The 21,111-nt window shown below is 44.8% G+C and overlaps 1 protein-coding gene across 1 annotated transcript in view; it reads left to right on the top strand.

The window, feature by feature from the left end:
• EXT1 (exostosin glycosyltransferase 1) overlaps positions 1-21,111 on the top strand; it is a 268,942-nt gene that overhangs the window by 97,869 nt on the left and 149,962 nt on the right. The window lies entirely within an intron of this gene.

Below are 21,111 nucleotides of genomic sequence, written 5' to 3'. Positions count from 1 at the left end.
TAAATATCCCGGAAAATCCAGATTTACTTTTTTCAAATTTCCCTGAAAATAGGTCAATAACTTCTCTCTTTTTTTGGCAACAACTTTGCTCAACGACTTTTGTGTCCAGATTTTCACTTTTGGAAATATGGCAACCCTATCTCAGCTGAAGGCCTTTAATGGAATGGAATAGAAGGTATTTAATGCTCACTCAAGCAGTGGGGCAAAGCATGAGTCAATAGGAAGGGAGTTCCACAGTTTTAGGGGCTATCATACTGTCTCTGCCATCATGGCCGTTACGAACTTGTTTGTCCTGAGTTTCACTAAGTGGTAATAACTTGCAATAAATAAATATGCACATGGTTTTGCTTTAATGGTTGACTTATTTGCATGCATCGTTAAGACGCGAGCTGCAGAGCATACTGGGATGTGCGTCTCTCTCTTTTGAAGGAGCACAACAGTGTTAAAAGTGAAGTATGCAGTTCAACCTTCTCTCTTCTTTCCCGCTGGCTTCTCCATCTATTAGACGAAGCTAATCTTTTTAGAGGCAAAAGATTATCTGCCTTGCTGGCACGCTGTCCAGTTAACTAATAAACTTGTGCTCTGAAATTTTACAGAGCCATGCTTGAATGCAAAACACTATTCCAAGTAATGCTGCCCCAGCTGCTTATTCTTGTATCCCAAGTGTGTACATATGTGGTGTTTTGTGTGTGTGTGTGTGTGTGTGTGTGTGTGTGTGTGTGTGTGTGTGTGTGTGCTGGAGCAGCGCAGAATATGTGCCTGGAACCTATTTGGCCAGAGTTTTCATTTCGTTCTCTCTCTCTCTTTAAGTTCAGTAAGTCCATGAACCTCAGCTTCAGTTAGCCATTCCGCTTAGCGCATGCTGACTGGAATCGTTTGCAGGAAGGGGACAAGTCTTCCCAAACGACCACGGAGGTCCCTGCCTGAAGGCTTGTAAGGAAGGGAAGCAAGAATGCACAGTTGGCTTGTGGAAAATTGGGAGAAAGGGGAAAGAGCTTCAGGCTAGAAATCCCAAAGCCTGATTCTTATAAAACTTTCTCTCTCTTTTTTTTAATTTTAAAAAATGCAGTTTCGGAGGTGGCCACCCAGTATTGGTGCAGCATCCCCAAAACAGCTGCTACAAGTTGTGAACTCTCGCCTTTCTGCTTGGCTACAATTCATTCATTCATTCATTCATTCTCTCTCTCTTTCTTTCTCTTGCACACATGTATAAAACCACACATTCTTCCCCTGCCTCCACTCTCGTGTCTACCTTTCCCAAACTTGGGTCTCCAGCTGTTTTTGGACTACAATTCCCATTATCCTTGACCACTGGGGTCCTGCTGGCTAGGGACGATGGGAGTTGTAGTCCAAAAACAGCTGGAGACCCCAGCTAGGGAAACACTGTTTTAGATCATACAGTGGTACCTCAGGTTAAGTACTTAATTCATTCTGGAGGTCCGTTCTTAACTTGAAACTGTTTTTAACCTGAAGCACCACTTTAGCTAATGGGGCCTCCCACTGCTGCTGCGCTGCTGGAGCACGATTTCTGTTCTCATCCTGAAGCAAAGTTCTTAACCCGAGGTAATATTTCTGGGTTAGCAGAGTCTGTAACCTCAAGCGTATGTAAACCGAGGTACCACTGTACCTGTTTGTTCATAAAGCGGCATGTAAGGTGCCACTAATAAATCTCTCTACCCGGGCTGGCTGTACCATGAGGCAGAGTGAAGCAACCAGTTCGAGTCATGTATGCAGGAGAGGGAGCCGGTGGCTGAAGCCCATAGTTGTGTCTCCTGAGCCCTTCAGCCATATCTTTTTTCCTCTTCTTTTGGAGGACAGAACCTGGTGTGCTACACGGCCTGTCCTGCTGCCCTTGGGTGTGGATGGATGAAACCATTCCATCGCGAGTATCAGAATAAGATACAGCTGACAACCCTGCTGGCTTCTATACCTGGAATTTGGGGTGCCATCTTGCCCTTCAGCTCATGCAGCAAAATGTCTTGGGCAACTGGCCCAATTTTAAATTTTTATCTAATGCTGCTTTGTTGAAGGCTTGGCCTTCAACAACAGAACTTGTTATGGGTGCCTTTCAACTGTTCTTGGAGCACAGAGGCCACCTTCCTCATCCCTGTTGGGTCTTCTGCCTGCTACTCCCGGATCTCTTCCCCCACCTCTTCAGGATCTGCCCAGCACCTCCATGACAGTTCCTCAGGGCTCATGATACTTGAGGGCCACATTCCCATCTGAACAACCTTTCAGGGGCCACCGGACAGCGGTGGGCAGGTCTAACACAAGAGCAGTCGAAGCAACAAATGTAATAGTGAGGCAGTTTCTGCACACATTCAGACACACTATCTCTATCTTTTGTCCAGGCAAGCAGGAAAGTAGGGCTGACAGGACTGTGGCAAAGGGGAGAGTCCCAACCACCAGAGAGACAAGGCTGAATTAGGCCTACACTCCTGAGATTCCCCATCTCTGTGCTATTGGTATAGACTCAACAAACCCCTGGGTACTTGCCTTGATACTTGCGAATTCTGTTTCTCTCAGGCCAAATGCAAAAAACCCAAAACACATTCTTTCTCTTTTTTTATGATGCAACATCTGTTTGGAACTGCAAATGCTCCCTTAAAGTGAATCACCGCCACAGGAATAATAATAAAAAAACTGTACCTGACAAACACACACTCTAAAAGTTTCTTGAGTGTTGTTGTTTTGCATATGGTGAGATACAGAAAAAAGAAGAGCTGCTTTTTCGGCTGGGGCATTTTTGGTTGCTTGGCTTGGCTTGAAATAATATTGCAGTTTTAGCTCACGTGAGCATTTTCATTCTGTAGCCAGTCAAGGCTTTTGCTTGCGCTGGGAGTGGCGGCGGCAGTGGTTGTCTACTTCCCAGTAGCAAAACTTTATTCTCACCCCAAAGGTGGACTCTTGTTAAACTTTGTCTGATTTCTATGAAAGCGGGTCTGTTTGTGAGAGGCCTGAGGAACCTGCGGCCCTCTAGACTCTGTTGGACTCCCCCGTCAGCGCTAAACCCTATACTTCATGGTCAGAGATGGTGAGAACTAGAGTCTAGCAATTTCTGGGGAGCCAGTTTTCCCCACACTGGTCTATAAAGTGCTTAAAGCAACTGGGCTTCGTTTAGATCAGGGTTCCCTAAACTTGGGTCTCCAGCTGTTTTTGGACTACAACTCCCAACATCCCTAGCTGGCAGGACCAGTGGTCAGGGTTGATGGGAACTGTAGTCCAAAACAGCTGGCTTAGGTTGTTGTCTAAACAGGAGAATTTTCTCCACACAGAGCTACTGCTCTTACTCTTTCAGATTCCTCCTCAAGCCCCACCATTTCTACGAAGCCTTTGGCACTACTCCCTTCAGTGCTTTCCCCACTGCAGCTCATCTGAATCACGTGCAACCGAAACAAATTTTTAGATCAACAAATTTGGGTGTGACATGGTGGGGCTGCGTCACCCACCGGACCTGCGTCCAATGGCGTCACTGCAGGTCTTTGTGTTGTAAACGTATGAGCCAAGGTGCCAGACTGGTTCCCCTGGTACGTTTGCACCATGCTGACGTCGTTGCCGCCACCACAACCCTGCCCCTCTCCAACCCAGTATTCTGCAGTGATGCTGCTGTTCAGAGGTCAGTTGAGCCTTGCAGTTTCACACTGCTGCCTGCTGCTGCTTTAGATTGTCTTCTGCTGGAGCAGATACCCCTCTGCTCTGTCATGAAGCACCATGCGCAATGATGGCGCTGTGGAAATGATCACAACATTAACAAATTACCCCGATAAGTCCAAACAGGATTCTGCTATGGAAGGAGGTCATTGGGCAGCAGTTAATTATTATTATTATTTTAAAAAGCCCTGCATCTGTTGACAAGAGCAACTGATGAAATCGAAGCGATTTTTTAAAATAAATAATAATGCTGTTTTTATTTGTTTTCATGATAAATTTTGAGAAAACAATCGTCACAACAGTAAACAACAAGTAACTTGTCCTGATAGAATTACAGACTTTTATCATACCATGTGTAAAAATTTGGAGCAAATTTCGACATCATTTTGTTTTATTTGCCTTTACACCTGGGTTTCCTTTTTTAAAATATATGTATTTCAACGTTTTTAACATTAACAATCAAAACACAATTTCATCCTTTCTCTCCTTTTTGTCGACTTCCCAGCCCAATTTCCATGGAGCTGTTGTTTCTCCCTCTGCTGCACCCGACCTTCTATCTATTAAATCATAACCATGATATTATAATCTAATTACTTCTGTTGCTCATAGCTCAAATCCTGCTCGCGAGTTCACCATACTATAACAATTCTTTGAGTAATCCGAAAAAGGCACCCATTCTTCCACAAAACATTCATCATTAAATTCTCTTAATTTTGCTGTTACTTTTGCCAGTTCTGCATAGTCTTTTATACACCTGGGTATTCCAATGTCTCTGCCCTAGTTTTGCAACTCCACTTCTCTTCTCTCTGAAAGTTATTTAATGCTTACGTATGTTGCGATTGTGGGACGCGGGTGGCGCTGTGGGTTAAACCACAGAGCCTAGGACTTGCCAATCAGAAGGTCTGCAGTTCGAATCCCCGTGACGGGGTGAGCTCCCGTTGTTTGGTCCCTGCTCCTGCCAACCTAGCAGTTCGAAAGCACGTCAAAGTGCAAGTAGATACCTCCGGCGGGAAGGTAAATGGCGTTTCCGTGTGCTGCTCTGGTTCGCCAGAAGCGGCTTAGTCATGCTGGCCACATGACCCGGAAGCTGTACGCCGGCTCCCTCAGCCAATAAAGCGAGATGAGCGCAACAACCCCAGAGTTGGTCACGACTGGACATAATGGTCAGGGGTCCCTTTACCTTTACCTTTTATGTTAGGATTATTGCATAGTTCAAAGCAAGTCTTAAGGACTTCTTCTTCTTCTTCTTCTTCTTCTTCTTCTTCTTGTCTATCCTGAGCACAGAGGCATATACATCCAGTGGTACCCAGTATGTTAGAATCACATTTTCCTTATCCTTTGCTTTTTTTTGTCTGGAAAATAAGCAGGCACTGAAGGAGCTTGTAGGGGAACAGCTTTTTGGCCGAGCATGCATTAACTCATTTGCATTGCAGTGAAACAATCTCAGTAAGGTGCAGTGTGGTTTTTCCCACCCTTCTCTAAAAGAAAATCTGTCAAGTAGGGGAAAAAAGGCAGAGGGGAATCAGATAATCGCCAAGAATCAAAAGAAAACATCAGTTTTCTGCTGGAACATCAGAATTCATTGGAAGAGCAGGATGTTCCTGTCATAAACTTTAGTAAACAATTTGCAGTTGATATACCGGGTCTTCAGGTTCATCTTCTCTTACTCCTCCTAGTAACAATGGCATTATTACTATTATTATTATTAACAACAAGACAGAGAAAGAGACAGAGATTTTGCAATTTTCAAGAAAGAATTCTGTGTGCATTTTCTCCTCTCCCCCGTGTTCTCCTGATAAGAGGAGAAACAGTTTCCCTGCCAGATAGAATGAATCAGAGACTAAGTAGGATGGTTGGAAGTTCAGGTTTTCCACATTTAACAACTGATTCCTCTGTTCTAGTGGGGAAGCAAGTCAGTTTTGGAATCTTCCCAGTAGCTTATTAGTCATGGTTTCCAGGAGCCAGGGAATATTGCCCAATCTGCTCTCCGTGCCTCCATATGGAGACTTTGCAGGGCATTTTTCCATCTTAGCAACTCGAAGGCCTGGGGATCTCAGCTGCTCTGAAAGATTCAGGAAAGAGGAACAATGCGGCCTGGCTGCTGATTTCAGCTCAGTTCGTGTCTCTTGTTATTATGGGAACGAGGAGTGTTTACAACATCTTGTCTGGATGGAAAAGCAGCTATCATAGCATTTTTATGTCTGTTTGGGGGTGGGATAGAAGAGGCCCAAACATATACCAGGTGTGATCGAACCACCTCCCATTTCAATTGTTGGTTCTGGTCAAATGTCAAGAAACATCTTATGATTGGGAAGCAAAGTCTGGGATGCACCATTTTGACATTGCTGCAATGAAATGTTGACCCAAAGCTTAGCTTATTGGTCTTTAAAGTCTCTCCCCTCCCCCTCCCCTCTTTTAAAACTTGCTCCAAACAACCTCTCCATTGCAGCCAATTTATATCTCTGCAAACATTGCATGAAACCTATTTAATTGAAAATGAACACTGAGACACCTGATGTTCGGCGGTGCTCAGGTTTTGAATCCGGCCCGCCTGAATTTAGCCCCACTTTCGCCCCAGTGAGGGAGGAACACGGAAAAGCCCCGGTTCTGTTTTGCCACATCTGACTTCAGATTAAGTTAGATGCATTTCACTCACTGCCAGATGCATGAGATACTGTAAAATGAGTGTTTCTTTTAGCAAATTAAGACTTGTTGGCTCAAGGGAATGAGGTTGGCTGGAAGGGTTTGTTTGCACTGGGACTTTGCTGAGAGTGCTCTGGTCAATATAAATCATAAACTGATTTAACATGAGAGACCTGTCATCTGTAAGCCAGCAATGTTATTGTTCTGGTGCTAAGCTACATTTTGTAATTTTTTAAAAAATTACATCTAGTCATCAGGTTTCGATCAGTGTCTGGTATATATACTTTCCAAGAAAAGTCATGCTTTAAATTATTTTATTCTATGGTGTGCAGTTTTTTTTTTGCCAAGGGCATGTGAAATGTCTCAAGCAGATCTATCAGGAAGCAAAGCAGCATTACATAGGAACAGAGGAAGATGCCTTGTACCAAGTCTGCCCCATGGGTCAGTATTGTCTACACAGACTGGCAGCAGCTCTCCAGGGTTTCAATTAGGATTCTCTCCTTACCTAGAGATGCTGGGAATTGAACCTGGAATCTTCTGTATGCAAGGCAGATGCCCTACCACTGAGCTGTGGTATTCTGTAGTGGACAGTGTTGGACTTGGGTAGGGTAGATCTTAGTTCATATCCATTGCTTACCCAGGCAACTCTCTCTGCATGGCTTTGAACAAGTCGCCAATTTCACATTGTATACCTGTATACCCATTGTATACATTTCCTGTATACCTGAAGGAGTGTCTCCACCCCCATCATTCAGCCCAGACACTGAGATCCAGCGCCGAGGGTCTTCTGGTGTTTCCCTCATTGCAAAAAGTGAGGTTACAGGGAACCAGGCAGAGGGCCTTCTCGGTAGTGGCACCCCCCCCCCCCCCGTGGAACGCCCTCCCTTCAGATGTCAAGGAAATAAGCAGCTATCCTATTTTTAAAAGACACCTGAAGGCAGCCCTGTTTGGGGAAGCTTTTCATATTTAATGCTGTATTGTTTTTAACACTTGATTGGGAGCCGCCCAGAGTGGCTGGGAAAACTCAGCCAGATGGGCAGGGTATAAATAATAAATAATAAATAATAAATACCGTATTTTTCTCTCTATAGGACGCACTTTTTCCCCTTCGAAAATGAAGGGGAAATGTGTGTGCGTCCTATGGAGCGAAGACGCCATAGCCCCGCTACCCTCTCCCAGCTGGAGAGGTGACGCGCGGCTGTGGAAGGAGCCTCTATAGAGGATAGCAGTCTGCTTCCCGGAGCGCCGGGCGCGCTGAAATCGGAGCGCCCGGCGCTTCGGGAACACACCCGCAACCTAGGCAGCCCTGCGGGAGTTCCCATGCTGCGGATAGCAGCGTGCCGCACAGCGCGAGGGGCGCCCTGAAGCAGAGCGCTCCTCGCGCCGGGCAGACATCCGCAGTGTGGGGAGCCCTGCAGGAGCCATAGCCCCACAACCCTCTCCCGGCTGGAGAGGTGACGCGCGGCTATGGCAGCAGCCTCTCCGCTGCGCCTTTCCGCTGCTCCCTGACCTGCTCTTTGGGGCTGGTGGTGGGCTTCCCCCCGCCAGCCCCAAAGAGCAGGTCGAAAGGAACCTGAAGCCTGGAGAGCGAGAGGGGTCGGTGCACACTGACCCCTCTCGCTCTCCAGGCTTCCAAAGTAGCCGCCTGAACACACCTTGTTTTAGAGCGGGAAAACAAGAGGGGGGAAATTCTCCCCCTCTCTGCGCAGCGCCTCCTGCCACTTCGCTGAAGGGGCGCTGGGCAGAGAGGGGGAGAATTTTTTTTCTTGTTCTCCCCCCTCTAAAACAAGGTGCGTCCTATTGTCCGGTGCGTCCTATGGTGCGAAAAATACGGTAATAAATAATAAATAATAAATAATTATTATTGTTGTTGTTGTTGTTGTTATTGACAAATCACACTTAACAGCAAAGTCCATTTCAGCTTCTTCCTACACTACTCTAGTTATGTTTGGATGGAGGAACTCAATGAGCTGGACCTATGATATTTCTTTGTCCCTCATGAACCTCTCACTTCCTCCTTGCTGGGCAGTGTCATGAGTCGTACATCACATCAAACCGTGGTTCAACCTAAGCACACATGCTGGTTCACACTGTTGAGAGGTCCTTGCTGTGCTCTTCACCCTCTCCTGCTTTCTGCTCAGAAACAAGCCACAACTTGCCTAGTTGTCATGTCCAAACCATGACAGGTAAGCGAGGTTTGTTCTTGACTTCCTGATGAAGGTTTGCTTGTGGGAAACAGAACCACAAGCCTGGGTTTGGATGTCGCAACAAACCAGACTCTGTGTCTTGTTCTCGAGCAGCAGGAGTGGGGGAGGAATACAGTGAGAACTTGTTCACATTAAAACACAGGGTTACATCCAACATACACCTCATGCAGCAGACTTCTGCTTGCAGGATGGAACTTCCCCTCCCTGCCCGCCTTCCAGATCAAATTTTGGAGACTCACCAGGAGAAGAAGGGAGAAGTCTTGTTGTGTGGGTAGAATTCTGCTCACGTAGTATTGAATGCAGCCCGGTTTGCTTTTAACTATGGTTTATTAATGAGACAAACAAGCCAAACCATAGTTTACTCAGGAAATTACAATGTCCTTGGGCCAGTCAGTGAATCAGATCTCAGTTCTTTGGCTGAAGGAACATAGGTCAACGGTAGAGCACATCCTGGGTTCCTGGAAACTCTGAAATTCTGGAGTGTTTCTGCCTGTCTAGACAATGCTGAGCTGGGTTGACCAATGGCTTGACCTTGATTATAAAGCAGATTCATCATATGTATGGGATCTGGAGGCATAGGATTAAGATGGTAATGTCCCTTTTGATAGAACAGCTGAGAAACTGCAGAGATTGCATTGCGTGTGTGCCTGAAATCTTTAGCCTTTCCAGAATGACAGCAAATGTAGGGAGTGGGGAGTGATGCTTGCAATCTTGGACAATTTCGCTACAGTGGGAAAGAGAGGAGCAATCTAGTCAAGCCAAACTCCTAGGTAGATCCAAGGGCTACAAATATCTGTTATCATGTCATCAAGCCCGCTGCAATCTCCTTGCCATTGCCGGCATCCTATAGCCGACAAGAGAGCCAGTTTAACTTCCTCTCTCTTAAGTGATTATCTAGCTTCTGCTGATTATCTTGTCATAAGACAAAGGGCCTGCAAGATAGGTGCATGGGAAATGTCAACAACAGCAGTCCCCCAGGGAATGGGAAGTCAAGGAAAGCTGCTGGCAAAGCCCCGGTGATGCGGACAAAGGATTTAAAAATCCTGCAATTGAAAGGTGTGGGGGGAGAAGGGAAATGTTTAAGAAGTGACATAATCAGGGCTGAATGGAGTCTGGGGTCAGGCTTATCATGTTTATTGCATCCATTTGCCTTAGAAATTTTAAAAAAAGAGTTCTGTTAACAAATATTTGTTATCTGCAATTATCTATCATGACTTCACTGAGGCCCTCCGAAGGTCTTCTGCTGTTTCCCTCGCTGCGAGAAGTGAAGTTACAGGGAACCAGGCGGAGGGCCTTCTTGGTAGTGGCCCCTGCCCTGTGGAACACCCTCCCTTCAGACGTCGAGATAAAAGAGCAACACAACTTTTAGAAGACTTCTGAAGGCTAAATTGGGAAGTTTTTTTAATGTTTGATGTTTTACTATGTTTTATATATGCTGTAAGCCACCCAGAGTGGCTGCGGAAACCCAGCCAGATGGACGGGGTATAAATAATAAAATTATTATTATTTATTATTATTTCTGCAGTCTTGCATTGGCCATTCGGTGGCCTGTACAGTATGTATGAAGCAAACATTCTGCACTCTCTTCTGTGTTACTTTGCTGTGAGGTCATTCAACCCCCTCGTAGCATGTAAACAAGTCTTCAGTAGGAATTCCCCGGAAATAGGATCAACTCTCCTTAGCACAGTTGGGTATGTGTGGCTGCTTTAAATAACTTAATTTCAAGAAAGCTATTTGTATGAGTAATGTACAGTGGGCCACGTTTTATTTTTAATGTCTCCTCTCTTGACTTTCAAAGGCCGAGTGTTAAGTTCTACAAAGCACAAGGCGGCCTTAGTAAACAGTTCATAGTAAAATAGCAATTGGATCAGTTTCTGTTTGGAGAGAGCACCAGCCCATTCTGATTTTTTGGTGCAGCTGAACCCTGGCAAAGCTTGCTGCTCCTGTTCTAGGGTATTGAGGCTCTTTACAGAATTCTCCCCTAATTCACCTTGCATTATAATTCCTTCCATCAGCAGCTGAAGGGTTATGAATGAAGGAGAAGTTGAATGAGAGTCCTTTTCTTGTGCCTTAGGAGATGTGGGAGCAAGTCGGTGGAGGCATTCTGTGTTGCTGGTCCTGAGGCCCTTTGAACCATGGCCACTCTTAAAAAATTGTAGCTGATAGCGGTGGCAATTTATACTTTCATCCGTATACAGTGGTACCTCGGGTTACATACGCTTCAGGTTACATACGCTTCAGGTTACAGACTCCGCTAACCCAGAAATAGTGCTTCAGGTTAAGAACTTTGCTTCAGGATGAGAACAGAAATCCTGCTCTGGTGGCGCGGCAGCAGCAGGAGGCCTATTAGCTAAAGTGGTGCTTCAGGTTAAGAACAGTTTCAGGTTAAGAACAGACCTCCGGAACGAATTAAGTACTTAACCCAAGGTACCACTGTATTTTAACAGGTATTTTCTGGACAAAATATTAACGCCATATTGGAGACAAGGAGAGATCTAAAGAATTTGAAGCACATGAACCTGACTGTGGGTCATCCTTTGCTACTTTTAAAAGATTAGGGCAGTCATGAGTGCCCATTCATTCAGCAATTCAGGTGGGCTGGATATGAAGGGGAAGTGGAATCTTCCAAGGCAGACGTGCAAATTCTGTGGGCTAAAAAGTCATGGGCGAACTTATTCTCCTCACATTGGATAATATAAACATTTTATCTTGAAAAATAGCCTTTTGAAGTGAGAAGTGACAACTGGAAGACGCCCAGAGGCGTGGAACTGAAAAACATTTATTTTAGCGGGGTGCATTTGTGGATTTTAAGATAAATTAGTCATTTCATATTGTGGCAGAGTGCTTCTTCTTCACTTTTTTGGGATGCAAAAAGTACCGTATTTTTCACTCTATAACACGCACCTGACCATAACACGCACATCGTTTTTAGAGGAGGAAAACAAGGGAAAAAACATTCTGAATGAAACAGTGGATGTATCATTTTTGTGCTTCATGCTGTGGCCACAGACATGTGATCTGATGGTGAATTTGGGCTGACCCAATGCAAAAATCCTGAGAATCCCTGTGGATCCATGTTTTGTAACCACGTTTTTGCACCATTGCAGCCCCAGGCAACAGTGGGTGCGTGATTTTTGGGGGGCAGGCTGTAGCCATGGACATGCTATGTGCTCTGATGGTGAATTTGGGCTGACCCAATGCAAAGATCCTGAGGATCCATGTGGATCCATGTTTTGTAACCACGTTTTTGCACCATTGCATCCCCAGGCAACAGTGGGTGCGTGATTTTTGGGGGGCAGGCTGTAACCATGGACATGCTATGTGATCTGATGGTGAATTTGGGATGACTGAATGCAAAGATCCTGAGGATCCATGTAGATCCATGCTTTTAAACCACGTTTTTGCACCATTACAGCCCCAGGCAACAGTGGGTGTGTGGTTTTTGGGGGGCAGGCTGTAACCATGGACATGCTATGTGATCTGATGGTGAATTTGGGATGACTGAATGCAAAGATCCTGAGGATCCATGTAGATCCATGCTTTTTAACCACGTTTTTGCACCATTGCAGCCCCAGGCAACAGTGGGTGCGTGATTTTTGGGGGGCAGGCTGTAGCCATGGACATGCTATGTGATCTGATGGTGAATTTGGGCTGACCCAATGCAAAGATCCTGAGGATCCATGCGGATCCATGCTTTTTAACCACATTTTTGTACCATTGCAGCCCCAGGCAACAGTGGGTGCGTGATTTTGGGGGGGCAGGCTGTAGCCATGGACATGCTATGTGATCTGATGGTGAATTTGGGCTGACCCAATGCAAAGATCCTGAGGATCCATGTGGATCCATGCTTTTTAACCACATTTTAAGTGGGGAGGGAAGGAAAAACACAGAAGGGACAAGGAGCAGGAGAGGGGTGTGCAGAGAAGCAGCTGGCTAAGAATGCAGGAGAGGGGTATAGGGAGGAAAGGAAGACAAAAGTTTTCCCTCACCTACCCACCCAAGCCAGCCAGCTCTCTCTCTCTCTCTCTCTCTCTCTCTCTCTCCCTCTCCCTCTCCCTCTCCCTCTCCCTCTCCCTCTCCCTCCTGCATGTTTTCAGCAGCACGGAGACACTCTGCTTCCCCTCTGCTTGCCTGGAGGGGAGGGGCTTTCCCTGCTCTTTGTTCCGTTTGAGCAAACACAGCAAGGAAACAGAGGTGGGTGGGCAGTAAGACCCTGAGGCAGAATGCCGGAAAGCAGCCGCTTCCTCTTTTCATGTTTCCCTTCTAGGAGACACGCGATTTGATTTCTGCCTGCTTTTTTTTTGCCTCCCCTTGCACTATTTGGCTCCAGGGACCACACATTCGCTCAGTAACACGCACAGACATTTCTCCTTCCTTTTTAGGAGAAAAAATCTGCGTGTTATAGAAGGAAAAATACGGTATGTGTGTGTATGCAGTGTTAGAAACAGAGATTATAAATTGGAAACCTCTAACTTGTCACAGTATACCTGAAGGAGCGTCTCCACCCTCATCGTTCTGCCCTCCCATCAGATGTCAAGGAAATAAACAACTACCTGGCTTTTAGAAGACATCTGAAGGCAACCCTGTTTAGGGAAGTTTCAAATGTTTGAGGTTTATCGTGTTTTTAATATTCTATTGGGAGCCACCCGGGGTGGCTGGGGAAACCCAGCCAGATGCGCGGGGTATAAATAAATTATTATTATTATTATTATTATTATTAGTGGATTGGTGCAAATATTTCTGAAACATTTCCCCCCAGAAATGATCCACCTGGCTGGGTCATTCTGTTTGGTTGCTAATAGGCACCCAAGTCCTTTGCTCAATGTGAACAAAGCACACCTTGTTTGTCCAATAGTGAAAGGGTTGGTTTGCCCTGGGTTGCCTTCCTCCAACCCCATGTGCTGTAACTTTATATAGTCCTCCCTCCCTCTTCCGCCAGATTGCCTCACCCTCCTATCCTAAACTCTTTGTCTTCCCTGCTGGGAAGTTTGATGGTGTCCAGCTGTGTTAGCTTTTCATGGGATTCAGCCACGAACTTGCATGACTTCCCTTTTAGGTATAAATCACTGGGGTGGGGTGGAGAGGCATGTGCTTCTTTGATGCCCTGTGGCGCTGCATGGTAGGCTTCCATGGGCTCATGTGCCCCCTTTTCAAGGTCATGAGGACTTGGCAGGCAACTTCATCCCACATAACTTCTAAATATTGCTGGGCCTGGAGAATAATAATAGGCCTTGCAGTATGTTTAATGTTGTAGCTCCTACCAGCAGTCGAAGATTTCATCCCTTGTGGTAGGCAGTGAGGGGATATCTACCCTACAAGCTTAAATTGTTGCTTTCCCTCAGGAATCCCTAGGAATTTTGTATGGGATCAGGAGAGACTATGCACACACCCTAGGAGAGACATTTTAGCACCCTATGCACAACTCGTGTGATTTATTCTGCAGCCTGGGAAACCTGTTTGGAAAAGCCTCTGTTGTTGGGCCGATATTAGAAATGTTAGATGGCGTTACAATGGAAGGACCCATGATGACCAGCAATGGAAGAAAGGCTGTTAAAACTAACAGACTTTGCTGAGATTGCAGAATGGACATGTTGAATCAGAGAAAAGTCATTGCTAACATTTGTTGAAGATTGTAAATCCCTCATAGACATTTGCATGAAAAAGAAATGATACCTGGATCTGAGGACTGAAGATAATGTTTGTTTATAGAAAGTGGCCTTGTTGGGTGTTATATTAGATTGGTTGAAGTGAATATTGCTTGTTTTATAGCATACAGATGAAGAATCTTATTTTCTGAATCTTATTTTTCTCTTTTTCTCTTTTAACCTCTTTTCTATGCTCTTTCTTTCTTTCCCACACCCCTTTTGTGTTTTTATTGTATCTAGATAAAAGTCTTGGTTTGCTTAAGAAAAGGGGGGAAATATATTAAGTTTTGTAGTTTTCTCTATAAACTGTAATAAAATTTATTTTCCACATACCCTAATGGAAAACTCAGCTTAGAGTACAAAACAACACTGTGGTTGAGAAAACAGGAAGGTTGTGAGGAACCAAGGAAAGCAGAATGAAGACAATGACTTTATTTCATTTGGTATCAACACCATCTGTAAATTTTACTATGTTGTGGGTGAGGAGATGTGGGAAGCACAGCAGTATGGGCTGGGGGTGGCATTTTGGGCTGTGGGAAGGATAATTAATAACAAATGCCAAAAGTTTCCACATAGAATACATTTGCATGTATCATCTCCGCTGTAAATCTCCTTCTGTGTTCTCAAAGAAATACAGTGCTGCATAGATCCTGTACTAGCTCTCCCCATAAATCTTACTGAGGCCGCTCTGTGGTGTGCATTTTATGAAGAAAACATCCTGCTCTTGAAAAAATTATCTCAAGCCTTCCCAAAATTGGGATTCGTTCTCAGCGAGGGTTGACTTTCCTTAGCTGAAGACCACAGATGGGGACCCCTGACTTTACCAGAGGAAGTGAGGCTTGGATAAAAGTGAGCATTGGTTGGGGGAAAAACATAATATCTTTTCAATACACCTTCCCAACAACAACCATCTAAGTATAATCTATTGATGTTGCTGTATGGGTGTCTTAGGCTCAGACCGTTGCTTCCATTTTTCTACCTTGCCTCTGACAGTCTTCCAATTGTTCACTAGTGATTGGCTATAGGTTTAAAATCCAGATACGAAACCTTCATCTCCCTTCAATTTGGAGGGGTGACTTTGTTCTCCAGCATGTCCAATGCTGGGAGTGACCTCACACAGTGGTTTCATGTTAAACAGCCGAGGGGATAAAGTCGAACCCCGAGGAACCCCAAATTGAAGGCTCCACGGGGCCAAAGATCACGCATCACCCCCTGGAAACGTCCATCCAAGCAGTACTGGAACTACCGCAAAGCGGTGCTAACCACCCCTAACTCAGACAGCAGCTCCAGAAGGATAGAATGGTTGGTGGCATCGAAAGCTTCTGAGAGGTTCAGGAGAATTTACAAGGACACATTTCCACTATTTGCCTCCCAACAATGGTCAAAGCAGTTTCTGTGCCAAAATCTGGCCTAAACGCCAGTTGAAATGGATCTAGAAGATCAGTTTCCTCCAAGAGTGCCTGGATCTGGAGATGGGTAACTGGCCATTGATTACTTAAATTTTCCAAATACAGGGAGGGGTTCTTGAGGAGTGGTTTTGCCAATGCCTCCTTCAAGCTGGAAGGGACAACCCCATCTCACAAGGAGATATTAATTACCTCCCTGGCCCAGCCAGCTGTCCCCTCCCTGCTAATTTTTTTATCACCCAGGAAGGGCAAGAGTCCAGAGCGCAAGTGGTCACCCTGACCGATCCAAGCATCTTGTCCACATTCTTGAGCCTTACCAGCTGAAACTCACCCAACACAACAGGACTAGACATTGCTTTGGACACCTCTCAAGAGTCATTTGCTATTAACAGCTCTCTGTGTGTAGAGAGCCACTGTACAATGAATTGATTAAACTTGAACCTTCCCTTTAAGAAAGAAGAAGTTAGGTACAGAATATGCCAAGCACCATCGAAACGAAGTTAAGCACTTTTTAATTCCCAATGGTATCAATGGTAGAGTTAAGCCTGTGCTTCGCTCTCATATAGAAACCAGTGGGGATGTTGAAAGTGGTTGGATTGTCCCCTATAAGTCCCATGGATTTTAGTGGGAGAGTTTAGTACAGCCTTAACTCTGTCACTGAAAGGAATGGGATTTGAAAGCACTTAACCTTGCGTAGTTTTTACCCATTGTTTTGGCTATACTTTAGTGATAGCAGGTATTAGTGTTAAGTCATCTTTCAGTATGCCCAATGGGGTTACAGTGGACTTAACGGGGACTTTCAGAGGGAAGTTATATTAAGAAAATAGCAAGACAACTGCTCCTCTTGCCGTAGCATCAGGCTCTGCATGGATCTGCCCTCTCAGCATGAACATTTGTCTATATAGGCTCTAATGAGACATTGCTCTGTCTGTTTTGTTTATGAGTTAGGTCAGCGCTTGTAGGGGGAGAGAGAGGAAAAAATAACTCTTGCCCGTAGTGAACGGAATACTTTATTTAGCAACCAGAAAAAGGACTCTGAAGTGGGAAGGAGAAGTTTGAAGTTGCCCTCCACATTAGTAGAGCTTTCATTCTTTTCTGTTCTTTTCAAAGAAGTATCTCTTAGGATTGCAAGTTCTCTGAAGTCTACAGGTTTTCTTTAATATCCCATATTTTAGGCAGGAGAGTTTTTTTAGGGCTGGGTGTGTGTCCTAGTTGCTGTTGACTAGTCAATAAAGCCAGTGTGTATATGGGCCTTACTTGAAAAGCTTTTGGCATGGTATTCCAATTGTCATAACCTGCCTTGAAACGTTAAGAGCAAAGGGAGGGTAATTAATAATAAAACAAACAGACAAATAAAAATAGCCTTCATTTAAATGGCTTCTATCAGTCCCGCTGTTATCACTGTACAGTGGCACCTTGGTTCTCAAGCTTAATCCGTTCCAGAAGTCTGTTCCAAAACCAAAGCGTTCCAAAACCAAGGCACGCTTTCCAATAGAAAGTAATGCAAAACTGATTAATCTGTTCCAGACTTTTAAAAACAACCCCTAAAACAGAAATTTAACATGAATTTTACTATCTAACGAGACCATTGATCCATAAAATGAAAGCAATAAACAATGTACTGCAGTCAATCAATGGGTAGCTGAACTGGGCTCCACACAGTCACAAAAACAAAACAAAAACAGACAGACCTCAGCATAACACACAAATCGGAAGTGTGGCACTCAAATCGGAAGTGTAACACTCAAATCGGAGCATGTTCGGCTTCCAAAGAAAGTTTGCAAACCAGAACACACACTTCTGGGTTTGCAGTGTTTGGATTCCAAGTTGTTTGGGTATCAAGGCGTTTGAGAACCAAGGTACCACTTTATTTGCTTTCGTTCCTCGTCCTGAACTCTGAATTTCATGCTCTCCACCCTGTTTGGATTACCAGATTGCCTGCCTTATCAGAAAAGAATGGCGAGCTATCTCTAGTGATATACAGTATACCGTATTTTTCGCTCCATAGGGCACACCAGACCATAAGGCGCACCTAGTTTTTAGGGGGGGGGGGGAAATCAAGAAAAAAGGAGAGGCTACGCGCGGCTTTGGCAGAAGGTGGATCCCGCTCGCTGCCTTGGCTTTGTTTTTAGCCGCGGGGCTGGGTCCCAGCCCCCAGAAGAGGTCTGGGAGTGGCGGCAAGGTTGCGCGCAGCCTTGCCTTGTTCCCGGAGCTTGTGGGGCTGGCGGGGGAAGCCCGGGTCCCCCCCCCCAGCCCCAGGGACCACACATTCACTCCATAAGATGCACAGACATTTCCCCTTGGTTTTTTTTTTTTATATAAAATATTTATTAGGTTTTTCCAAATTAGTACAAAACACAAACAAAAAAACAAACATGCACAAAAATGTGACAAAAATACAAAAAAGCAAAACAAATAACAAATATAATTTTCATTACTTTTTCCATTATCTTATTTCCCGGACCTCCCCTCACCTCCCCCTTTTGTATTCCAATTCACATTCTTAACTCAACAAATCCTTATTATAACTTATTATGACTTGTTTTAACATATTACCCGATCTTCACATTACAGCTGGAAACCGATTAATTTCTGTCCAACATCAATCTAACATTCATCATTTCCCCTTAGTTTTTAAGAGGAAAAAAGTGCGTCTTATGGAGAGAGAAATACGTTAAGTGCTATCATGGATTTTTTCCCTCCTGAGTGTGCACTGTTTCTACATTTCAATCATGTGACTATATAACTTCAGGAATCCTTAGGCTTTGTGATGGGCCACCCCTGGGATGCGATCCTGGCCAAAGGAAGCAATGGTTGAAGTGGTCAGAGGTGTAGCTAAGGACAGAGCAGAGGTCAGGCCAACGAGAACTAAAGGCAGAGACCTTGAGCACTCATCCTGATTTGCTTGCACCCAGTTTTCGTGGAGTTTTAGACTGCATGCCAGTCTTTACATTTTTTTCCATTTTCAAAACTTGATTCAGACATACATGTACATTTAAAATTTCCAAGATGAGGCAAGAAGAAAATATTTATAATCCTTGCCATAATCCTGCCTTTAAATACTTGCTCAGGCCTTGCAGGTTCTTGGGTATCTTTGGGAAAAGTAGCTATATCTCAGCATATGCATCTTAGAGGTGTTGTGGGGCTATAAAAAGAGGTAAAGATATTATGCCCTATTCTACACCATTCAGGGTTCATTTGATAACAGAACTTCTCATTCAGATGACAATGGGTAAAATTCCAAACCCCTTACTTTTGTTTTGTTTTTGGGGTTTTTTTAAAAAAAACTTTAATCAAATGCACCCTTCTTCCAAACTTGTTCTTTAATTATGTTTTCTCCAAACGTCATATAGAAACACATGTAATTTTGGAAATACAGCACCAAATCTAGAGAAATTTGTTGGTTTGTAAAATATACATTTGCATGGGAATGATATGACTCTCCTAAAAAAAATTAAATACAGGTACTTCTGATTGTAAAACACAAGGCTTTTTAAAAAGCAAACGTGTTCTTTTTCTGCAGCATTACTATGAATAACCACCAACATATATATTTGGTATTCTCCCAGCTGGTGCCACAGTGGGGCTTATTTAGCTTTCCAGTAGCTTAGCGAATAATGTGTAGTGCCTATTAACTTTCATTTATGAGCTTGCTAAATGAAATGAGCAGCTGCATATACATTTTGCATTTTATGCACGGAGAGTAACTTTTTCCCTCCCCTCCATGTGTGTCTACGTGTGTGTGTGAGAGAGGGGGAGAGGTTTCGGTTTGTACATCTAGGAAGACATTGTGGCTGCTCATATTAAATAAACTGTAAAATGGGGACCCATTTCTTTGTAATGGCTTGCAGCAATTTTATCAAAAGCAGGAGTGATAAAAATAATCAGATGATAAGATTGTGTCGTATTTCACATCAATTCATGAGGGGGTCTTTTGGGTAGTGTTTTTCTTCAGTTTGGTGACAAAGTTAGTTCTGCATGCATACTTTGTTTCTCTGTGTTATTCCTTTATGGATGTAAGTATTGCGTACCCTCCAACATGCCCTAGAGGAAAATTAGGACACGCATCTTTCAGGGTCATGAACCCTCAGGAGCAGGGGTCAGCAAACTTTTTCAGCAGGGGGCCGGTCCACTGTCCCTCAGACCTTTTGGGGGGCCGGACTATATTTTTTTTGGGGAAATGAATTCCTATGCCCCACAAATAACCCAGAGGCGCATTTTAAATAAAAGCACACATTCTACTCATGTAAAAACACTCTGATTCCTGGACCGTCTGCGGGCTGGATTTAGAAGGTGATTGGGCCAGATCCAGCCCCCGGGCCTAAGTTTGCCTACCCATGCTCAGGAGCCAGGTGACTTGCATGAGAGCACAGTGCCAAAAATTGTGCGTCTTTCAGGGCCACGATCTCGTGGGAACCAGTTGACTCGCGAGAAAGCTCCCCCCCCCCAAATAGGATGTCCCACATAAATTGGGACAGTTGAGGTGTGTGCTATTGTTCTTCCAATGTGTCAAAAGTAGGTTTATTTTTTGCTAATGGTCAGGCATTCTCTTCGTGGTCAAATGTACCTGTTGTGGGGTGGTGGTACCTGAAGACCAGTGTTGAATGAGTCAGGGGTTTCGAAATTGAGCAGAAGGAATCTGCTCTGTTAATTTGCTACAGTTGTCCGTCTTTGAGATGCAAGATTACCTGTCGTGCTGCCTGTTCTGCAGGCCTGCTTGCTTCCACTATGTTGGGCTTGTAGAGCTGTAAATGAACAGACATTATAGCATAGGCAGCAATCTCCAGCGCACATTCTCATTACATGGGAGCGGACATTGGAAAGACACCAGCCCTGAGCTTCCCACTGCATGAGTGCCCCACTTTTTTGCACCTGTATGTTCATTTAAAGGGACACGGGTGGCGCTGTGGGTTAAACCACAGAGCCTAGGGCTTGCCAATCAGAAGGTCAGCGGTTCGAAATCCCCGCGATGGGGTGAGCTCCCGTTGTTCGGTCCCAGCTTCTGCCAACCTAGCAGTTCGAAAGCACATCAAAGTGCAAGTAGATAAATAGGTACTACTCCGGCGGGAAGGTAAACCGCATTTCTGTGCGCTGTTCCGGCTCGCCAGAAGCGGCTTAGTCATGCTGGCCACATGACCCGGAAGCTGTATGCCGGCTCCCTCGGTCAATAAAGCGAGATGAGCGTCGCAACCCCAGAGTCGGTCACAACCGGACCTAATGGTCAGGGGTCCCTTTCCCTTTACCTATGTTCATTTAAAGAGCCCCCTCCTTGCTTTGTCAGGGATTTTTACACCCTTGCTTCTTCATCTGAAGTTTCGCTGACAAACAGTTGCTTGATATTGTCTGTTTTTGTGTTTGCCGACCTTGTGGATCCTTAAGTGCAGCATCTCGAAAACCAGCAGCTCTTGATCTCCTGGTCTTCTGAATTAATAAACTCCTTCAAGCTATTCTAGACAGGAAGCCAAAAATCATCTGCACCGTTGGGGGTCTCCCCATTACAGTTCAGCTCCTTTTCCTCTAGCGGTGCCCAGAAACTTTGCATCACGGCTTTGCTCCCTC

Source organism: Podarcis cretensis (assembly GCF_951804945.1).
Source record: "Podarcis cretensis genome assembly, chromosome: 7".
Classification (NCBI taxonomy): domain Eukaryota; kingdom Metazoa; phylum Chordata; class Lepidosauria; order Squamata; family Lacertidae; genus Podarcis; species Podarcis cretensis.
Note: the sequence above shows the minus strand (reverse complement) of the source record. Positions and strands in the feature narration are given on the sequence as shown.